Here is a 7987-nt window from a genome sequence, read left to right on the forward strand (position 1 = left end):
GGTTCTGTCATATGAGCAGCCCCAGCCAGAGCTGCTGAAGACCCCTCTGTAAAAGTCAACAGTTTCTCTTTCATGACATCACCACCTAAGCCCTTCCAACTTTAGCTTCAGAACAGGAAGAAGGCTCAAAATAGAACTATCTTAGGAATCCAGCTCCTTTAGAAGATCAACTTTTAAATCAGCTGCAGGAGGAACACTGAACTTTGACACAGGGAGGGAAACCTGTAGTGTTTGTAGTTGGTTCCTTTGGGGAAGAGTGGAGGGGATGCTTCCCATGCATGTTAAAAAAAAAAAAAAAGCTTTTCTCAAGATAACTTGGATACCTAGACCAATGAATGATTAATAGGCTGGTTCGAGATTCATTTATTGAATTATTCATATGTTTTGGTATGTCAACAATAACAAGTACTTTTAAGAATGAATTAAAGTGGGGCTCCTGGAGTGTGCTCTAAAAGTCTGTTCAGATAGATCAAGGAGGTTGTGGAGGGAGGCTAGGAAGGAGCACTTGAGGAAGATGAAGCGCGTGCAGTGGCTGCTGCTGAGAGGCTCATCATAATGACTAACTTTTGTGGGGTGACTAACATCCTGGACAAAGAAGTAACGGGTGTCAGGAGTTTCCACCTTTACCTTGGAACTGAACGGCATTTCTCTGAATGTCAGTGTCTCCATTCTTTTCCTGGATTGGGATGTACCTTTCTCTTTAAGCGAAAAGCATTGTTCAGTCTCTGGGAAGGGCTACTTGAGAAGTGATCATCACTGAAGTATTGACAATTTAAGGATGAGTATTGGGGCAAAGAATACTTGGCATTAATTTGAACATCTGGAGGGTGTCATAGAAGGACTTGCTAGTTGGAGAGGTAACCTATAATCTGGTTCATGTTTAGAGGAATCCGGGTGACAGACAGGGTTGTCTGTAACTGTGTTAACATAGTAGCCATCAGTTTCGTATCCCTGTCCAGCACCTGCAATCTGGCTGTGATAAGAAACTGAATTTTAAATTCTGGTAAATTCTTAAAACTGGGACTTGATTCAGTTACTGGAAAACTTTAATATGTTTGGAAACAACTTGCACATATGCATCACCTTTTTAAACTGTGAAACATGAAATCTAAATATAGATGAAGTATTTCTGATGAAAATTTAGTGTTTGAATTGAGATGTGATGTAAGTATAAATTACACTCGCATTTTCAAAGATTTAGTACAAAGAAAGTAAAATAGTTCATGAATAATTTTTATGTTGATGACATGTTCAAGTGATACTATTTTGGATATATTGAACTAAATGAAATACATTATTAAAATTAATTTAACCTATTTAACTTTTTTTTTAATATGGCTACTAAAATATTTAAAAATACATATATGGATTGCTTTTTACTTCTGGACAGTACTGGCTTATAACATCGCTCTTTTTGGTCCATGGATTAATTTCAGAAGAGGTGATTACATGAAATCTCTACTTTCCCTTGCTCTTTTCCATGTAGAAATTTGGGGACCCCAATAGTCAATTATTTTAGTGCATAAGACCTAATAGTGAATGCTTTGCAGATTTATATGTGGGAGGCATGCCCTACTCAGGAAGGTCAATACAAGTGTGCAGGGGACCAGAAAGGCTAGTAGGAGTGTCATGGTGAAATTTAGATGCCCACAAATAAGGCTGTAGGTGCTCTTTTAAAAGATTCCTGGGCATACCAAACTCTATCAGAGAACAGTAAGGGACACCATAACAGTTGTGACACCTGGTGGCATTTTAGTGATACCGCTCATGTTTGTTTTCTTTTACTCCTTCATTTACTTTCTCTCCTCCACCCCCCCATCCTGGCTCCACTGGTGGTAATTGGGCCCACAAGGCTGCTGATCCCTTGCTTCCGAAAAAAGTATGATGATGACCTAGATGGAGATAGTGCTGTTTTTGGTGGCTGGTTTTGTCTAATGAGGTACACTAATGGCCCTGGAAGGAACTTAGGAGCCATTTAAATAACAATCCCCTCCTCTTACAGATGACAGAAAGTTATGTACCTTGCTTAAGATCATACAGACAAAAGCTGGAATTAAACATACACTTAGGTTGATTATCTATTTACAGAATCCTTAGGGAATGACGAGGTTCATCAGTTAATCAAATACCTGTTGAGCGTGCACTTTGTGGAAAGGACTGTGATTAGTGTCTTGAAGTGACATGAAGAAAGCAGTCTCTGACCTTAGGAACAATACTTCTGATTGGAAGAAATAATTAGAAGCCATGCCAAATTAAATTACAGTACAGGCATGCCTCGTTTTATGGTGTTTCACAGATACTGTGGTTTTTACACATTGAAGGTTTGTGGCAGTCTTGTGTCAGGCAAGTCCATTGGCACCATTTTTCCAACAGCATTTGCTTACTGTGTGTCTCTGTCACATTTTGGTAATTCTCACAGTTTTTCATTACACCTGTGACAGTGATCCATGAATATGACTTGCTAAAAGCTCAGATGATAATTTTTTGGCAAAATACTTTTTCGTTAAAGTACGTACATTGTTTCTTGAGACAAGATGCCGTCATACATTTAATAGGCTACCATGTAGCATAAACATAACCTTTCTATGCATTGGGAAACCAGAAAAATTATTTTGACCCCTTTTGTTGGGATGGTTTAGAGCAGTGGTCTAGAACTGGACCTGTCATCCCTGCAAGGTATGCCTGTATAAGAAAGTGTTTACTATTAAAAATGAGTGCAGTACTGCTGTGGCTTATGTTACAGGTAGAAATGTGTTTATTTTACAGATGCAGGACTGAAAGCTCTGAGGATGGTGGACCCTGCAGAAAAGAGGAGTTTAATTGTGTTTCTGGAATGCTGCAGGGTTCTAGAACTCGAGGTCAGTGAAAGTTCTTGGTTTTGCCCCTTTTAGCTGGTCCTTAAGGGAATTTCAGAATCTAAGAGCCAGCATTTTATGTGGCAGCACTGTAATGGGGAAGTCATAGATTAATTAGAGACAGGGTATTTAGAGATGGTTAGCTTATTAAGGTAGATCATTTTGACTTTAAAAAGGTTTAATACAGAAGTGAAATCAGAATAAAACTGACTTGTGAGCGGACTCTAAAATCTAAACTCTGTGGAAAAAATGGAATCAAGAACAAAATCAGAAAGCAAAAGAACTGTGGAATAGACAGTTGGACTAAAAGTGTGTATGGTGAGTGTGTTAAGAGGAAAAGGTTAGTGATACAATTTATTGGCTAATCCACTTATTTGTAAGTTTTTAGTCTCCTGTAACCTTTTTGGACTAAAATTCCCATTAGCATTAGTAAGAAAGCATGTCCTTTCTTTCTTTCTTTCTTTCTCTACATCATTGTGTACATACTTTATTTGATAGGTCTTTTCCTTGAGATGGATCTGTTAGGGTTCTGTAGTAGGAGATGACGTAGAGGTCGGTGCTGAAAGTGGGTAAAACCTGACACTCCCTTTATAATTCTTCCCAATTAATGCTTCTCTGTGACAATCAGGGTAGACGTTGCACAGGGCAGTGGTCCTTGGCTTCTCCTTGCCTTTTTAGCCAGTTTCTTTCTCCTTAAAAAAGGTACCTGTAATCCCCTCACTCCAGGTCTCCTAATAATCTATAAAACAAGTTAGTTTTTAAAAACCGTTGCTATAGCAAAGCTTTGCAGCAATATGCATGTATACGTTCATGTACTTCTAACAAAGTAGTAATTGACATTTGAGCATTTTTTGTTGACAGTACATTTTTATAACCTTATAGTTTGGTCAGATATGCACATTTTATAATACTCAGTTGGATTTCTGTTTTCAAGTTGGAAAACAATCACACTTCAGTAAAAGACTGATGGATTTAATTAAATGATCTTATTTAAACTATTGTGTTTTAAAAGTGTTTTTTAAATACATTGTATTGCCTGCAGCTTATTTTATGGTGCTTCCATTTACTTACTCAGGTATTTGAAAGTTCAAAATCATCATTTTTGGGGGTGCCTGGGTGCTTAGTTGGTTAAGCGTCCAACTTCGGCTTAGGTCATGATCTCATGGTTCATGGGTTTGAGCCCCACATCGGGCTCTGTGATGACAGCTCGGAGCTTGGAGCCTGTTTTGGATTCTCTGTCTCCCTCTCTCTCTGACCCTTCCCTGCTCATGTGCGTGCTCTCTTTCTCTCTCTCTCAGAAAAAAAAAACCTTAAAAAATTTCAAAATCATCATTTTTGGTCTATAGATAAGAGGGATGTGACATGTTCTTTGTGCATTTGCACGCCACAAGATTTATTTTCTTTTTAAAATTTTTTAAGTTTATTTATTTTGAGAGAGAGAGAGCATGAGTGGAGTAGGGGTAGGGGCAGCGAGAGAGAGGATGGAGAGAATCCCAAGCACGCTCTGCACTGCCAGCTGCAGAGCCCGGTGCAGGGCTTGAACTCTCACATGACCTGAGCTGTAACCAAGAGTCAGACGCATAACTGACCAAGTCACCCAGGCGCCCCTGTACTCCGCAAGATTTAAAAGCAAGTTCTTTGGTATACCCATTTGCCATAAGTACTTGATTTACTGATAATATTAATGTATGTGTTATGAAGAAATTGATTTTAAAGTTCTATGACAAACATTTTTATCATAGAACTTTAAAATCAATTTGATCTCCGTAGGAAGCATTTTACATCACTATTTTGTTTCTTCTTCTCTTACTTTGTGGTATACTTTGATATGTAGCATAAGTACCTGCAGTCACTTGTTTTAATATTAAAACAGTTTCGTTTTTATAAGAAAACTCTTGAGAAAGATATGTTTCAGATTTGATTTTTTAAAAATGGACATTTATAAAGAATAATTTCCAAGAAGAAAGAAGATCTTTTTGCATTTCTGAAGTTTATTTATCAGTATTTATAAAATACAATAACCCATATTTTTTTCCTTGAAACTGCTTTTTTTTGAAATTACTCTGTAATTCTGTTAATGTATGTATTCACAGTATAATGTTAATTTGCTTTTTATCTCTTGGTCTGCGAGGTGTTGTATTTTTTTTTTATCCCAGTTTAGACAGAATAAAATGAAGTGAGAGAAAAATAAGGAAATATCTTTTATTTAATGTACCAGAAATGTTTAGTTGTGTGGGTTTTGGTCATGGCTAAATAAAGTGAATTTTAGCTTTGTAGTACAGCATGAACTAAGTTCATCTTGGTATACTTCACATTTAGATGTTTAGTTACATTAATACTGAGCGTAGAACAGTCTAATCACTACTAAGTTTATCAAGGCCAGTTATTTGTTTTCATACTGATCTGCCTTTCAGTGTCTCACAGTAAGTATTCGTCTTTTCTGAACTGACAGAACTTGTCCAGGAAATGTTAGGTGGTAATCTTTTTATCCTCTTTGACAGTTCAGCTATCTAAAATTTTATTCTCAAGTAATCATAATATCTTTGTGCATGTAACAGATGTTTATAATTTGGGTGAAAATGTGCGGCTATTTCCAAGAACGTAAAGTTATGAGATCCAGCTGTTTTTTGTGTGGTTTTTTTTTAAGCTTCGTTGCCCTCTCGTGTTTCAACTCTGTATTACATCAGTTGGCTAAAACCTAGGCATTATGACCTCCTTAAGTTTTAGGTATTTTTGTACTTTAGAGAATGTTGTTTTAATTTGTGTGAAGGTGGATTATTTCGTTGGATGTTACTTTCTGAAGATAAGGTCAGTTTCATAGGGCATAGATTGTACTGTACTCCCATTTTCTGCTTCTCATCTAAAGAATTGACTCATCATCTATCTGTCTTATTTGAAGTATAGTGCTAATATCTAATTTGCATATAATGAATCATTGAAACTGAAAAAATGCCTAATTGAAAACATAATTATTTTTCAAATATCTGTCGAGTTCCACTCATATTGAAATAACTTGAGATCTTATGACTGACATGGAAAAAAAACCAAGTGAATCATGGTTTTAATAAGTTAATAATCTAAAGCCTGAATTCCAATTTCAGAATCTTTTTATACTTTTTATTAAAAGTAAGAATCATCCTTGAAATGACTTCAGGGTATGTCTCAAAGGTACAGATAATTTCAAAGCAAGTGATCTGTGTATGTTGATTTTTTTTTTTAATGCATTCCAGAGGTTTGTCAATGACTTGCACTGCCATAACTGTAGAATTGATACTAACTGTAGTGGAAAACACCCTGCAGGTGTGCTAAGTACATAATTGTCATCAGTGTCATCAATTTGAGTACATTCTTAGAACTCAGAGTAAGAATAATCAAAGTCATATTTTTTTCTTTTTTCCTAATGTGCATTTCTCCTTAAAGCATAAAATCCCCATTAGTTTCTGCTTCATTACCTGAGATACTGAGAAAATTAAAAATCTGAATCCAAAATTAAGTGTTTTCAGAAATCCCTTTGTGTAAATTGTGTATCAGGTTGATGAGTTGAATGGTCAGGTTGTAGTAGAGGGGAAAAGAAAACCTGGTCTTGATCATTGGACATGGATTGGAGCCCAGGTTTACCATAACTTAGGGCATGATCTCAGGGAAATCACCTAAGTTCTCAGGTTTTTATTTTTTATCTGTAAAATGGGCTAATGATATCTAATCTATTTTTAAAATCTTTTTGTGATAATGAGTAATTCATGGATAGCCCCCCATATGAGTTCTTGTGAAAACCAAATGAGAAGCACATAGGAAATTACTTAACGTAATGCACGTGAGAAGTATCCTCGCTGTGTTTGTGAGCACTTTGAGGATAAGGAGCATTTGCTGAACATCTAGAAGAGATCTTGGAACAGAGTAGTTCCTTACTAAGTTTTTTTTCTTTTTTTTAATGTTATTTATTTTTGAGAGAGAGAGACAGCGTGAGCAGGGGAGGGTCAGAGAGAGAGGGAGACACAGAATCCGAAGCAGGCTCCAGGCTCAGAGCGAGCTGTCAGCACAGAGCCCGATTCGGGGCTCGAACCCACGAACCGTGAGATCGTGACCTGAGCTGAAGTTGTACGCTCAACCGACTGAGCCACCCAGGCGCCCCCCTAAGTTTTTATTATGTAGATGATTGAGGTCAGGGAGACAGAGTTGGTGAATCCATGCATGGAAGAGAGAATACTGAAATAGCTGGGAAGCTTACTGCATGTTTGATGTATTGTCAGAGTTGAAAGCTTAATCATATGGTTGCTCATCATTAATATGCATTCATCTTGTGTTCATCTTTCATTCTAATATGATTCAACTGGGCCTTTTACTATTTCAGTCTCACCACTTGCTGGGCCATGACCCTACTTTTTCTTTTGCTTCTTCACATCTCAAACCAGAAGGGGATCTTTATTTCTTCACTTCATGGGAACCTTCGGAGGAAGTCATGTAGCCACCCAGAAAGGATGGTGCTGGCCGACACCGTGACTGACAGGCTGCCCTGGCTCAGTTATCACAGTGCTGATGCTGTCCATTCTAAAGGTACAGTACTGTGATAACTGAAGGATGGCAGCCATCTTGCCTTCCATCAAAGGAGTCCCATCGTGCCCAGGAAGGAAGACAGAAGATGAATCAGGCACATAAAGCAGTGGTGGGAGATGTGGAAACCCACTTATCCTGTTCCTGTATTATATCTCTCCCAGAAAATAGGGTATGTTATTCCCTCTGTCTTTGCCTTGTTTTGTAATATGGTGGGGATAAGGAGGAGTTCGATAGTTGCTTGCATGGCGGGATGAAGACTGTTGCACTGAATGGACATGTATTAAGATCTTTGGAACTTTTTAAGATGCTGATACTAGATGAGTGCTTAATGTGAATTAGTATTTCTGAAGCAGTATTCAGAGAAATTTTGCCTTTTTTTTTTTTTTTTTTTTTTTTTTTTTTAAGTAATCTCTATACCCAGTTTGGGGCTCAAACTCCCAACCCTGAGATCAGGAGTCACAGTTCCACTGACTGAGTCAACTAGGTGCTCCCCTTTTGGTATATTTTTATTTAGTTACTCAGTTCTTAATCACTGACTTTTTATCTCTCTCTCTCTCTATCTTTGTTGAAGTTCTCAC

At 37.4% G+C, this 7987-nt stretch overlaps 1 long non-coding RNA gene across 3 annotated transcripts in view; it reads left to right on the top strand.

The window, feature by feature from the left end:
- Window positions 1–7358, top strand: part of LOC144241750 (uncharacterized) — a 9287-nt gene extending 1929 nt beyond the window's left edge. For 2 of the 3 annotated variants that reach the window (XR_013338177.1, XR_013338178.1), the window contains exons 4-5: window positions 2767–2858; window positions 7207–7358. This is a non-coding gene — a long non-coding RNA (uncharacterized LOC144241750). Of the gene's footprint in view, window positions 1–2766; window positions 2859–3031; window positions 6806–7206 lie in introns of those variants that run through there. The other variant, XR_013338179.1, reaches the window with a different exon arrangement.
- The last annotated feature ends 629 nt before the right edge of the window (window positions 7359–7987 follow it).

This window comes from Crocuta crocuta, unplaced genomic scaffold (genome assembly GCF_008692635.1).
Source record: "Crocuta crocuta isolate KB4526 unplaced genomic scaffold, BGI_CrCroc_1.0 scaffold17, whole genome shotgun sequence".
Classification (NCBI taxonomy): domain Eukaryota; kingdom Metazoa; phylum Chordata; class Mammalia; order Carnivora; family Hyaenidae; genus Crocuta; species Crocuta crocuta.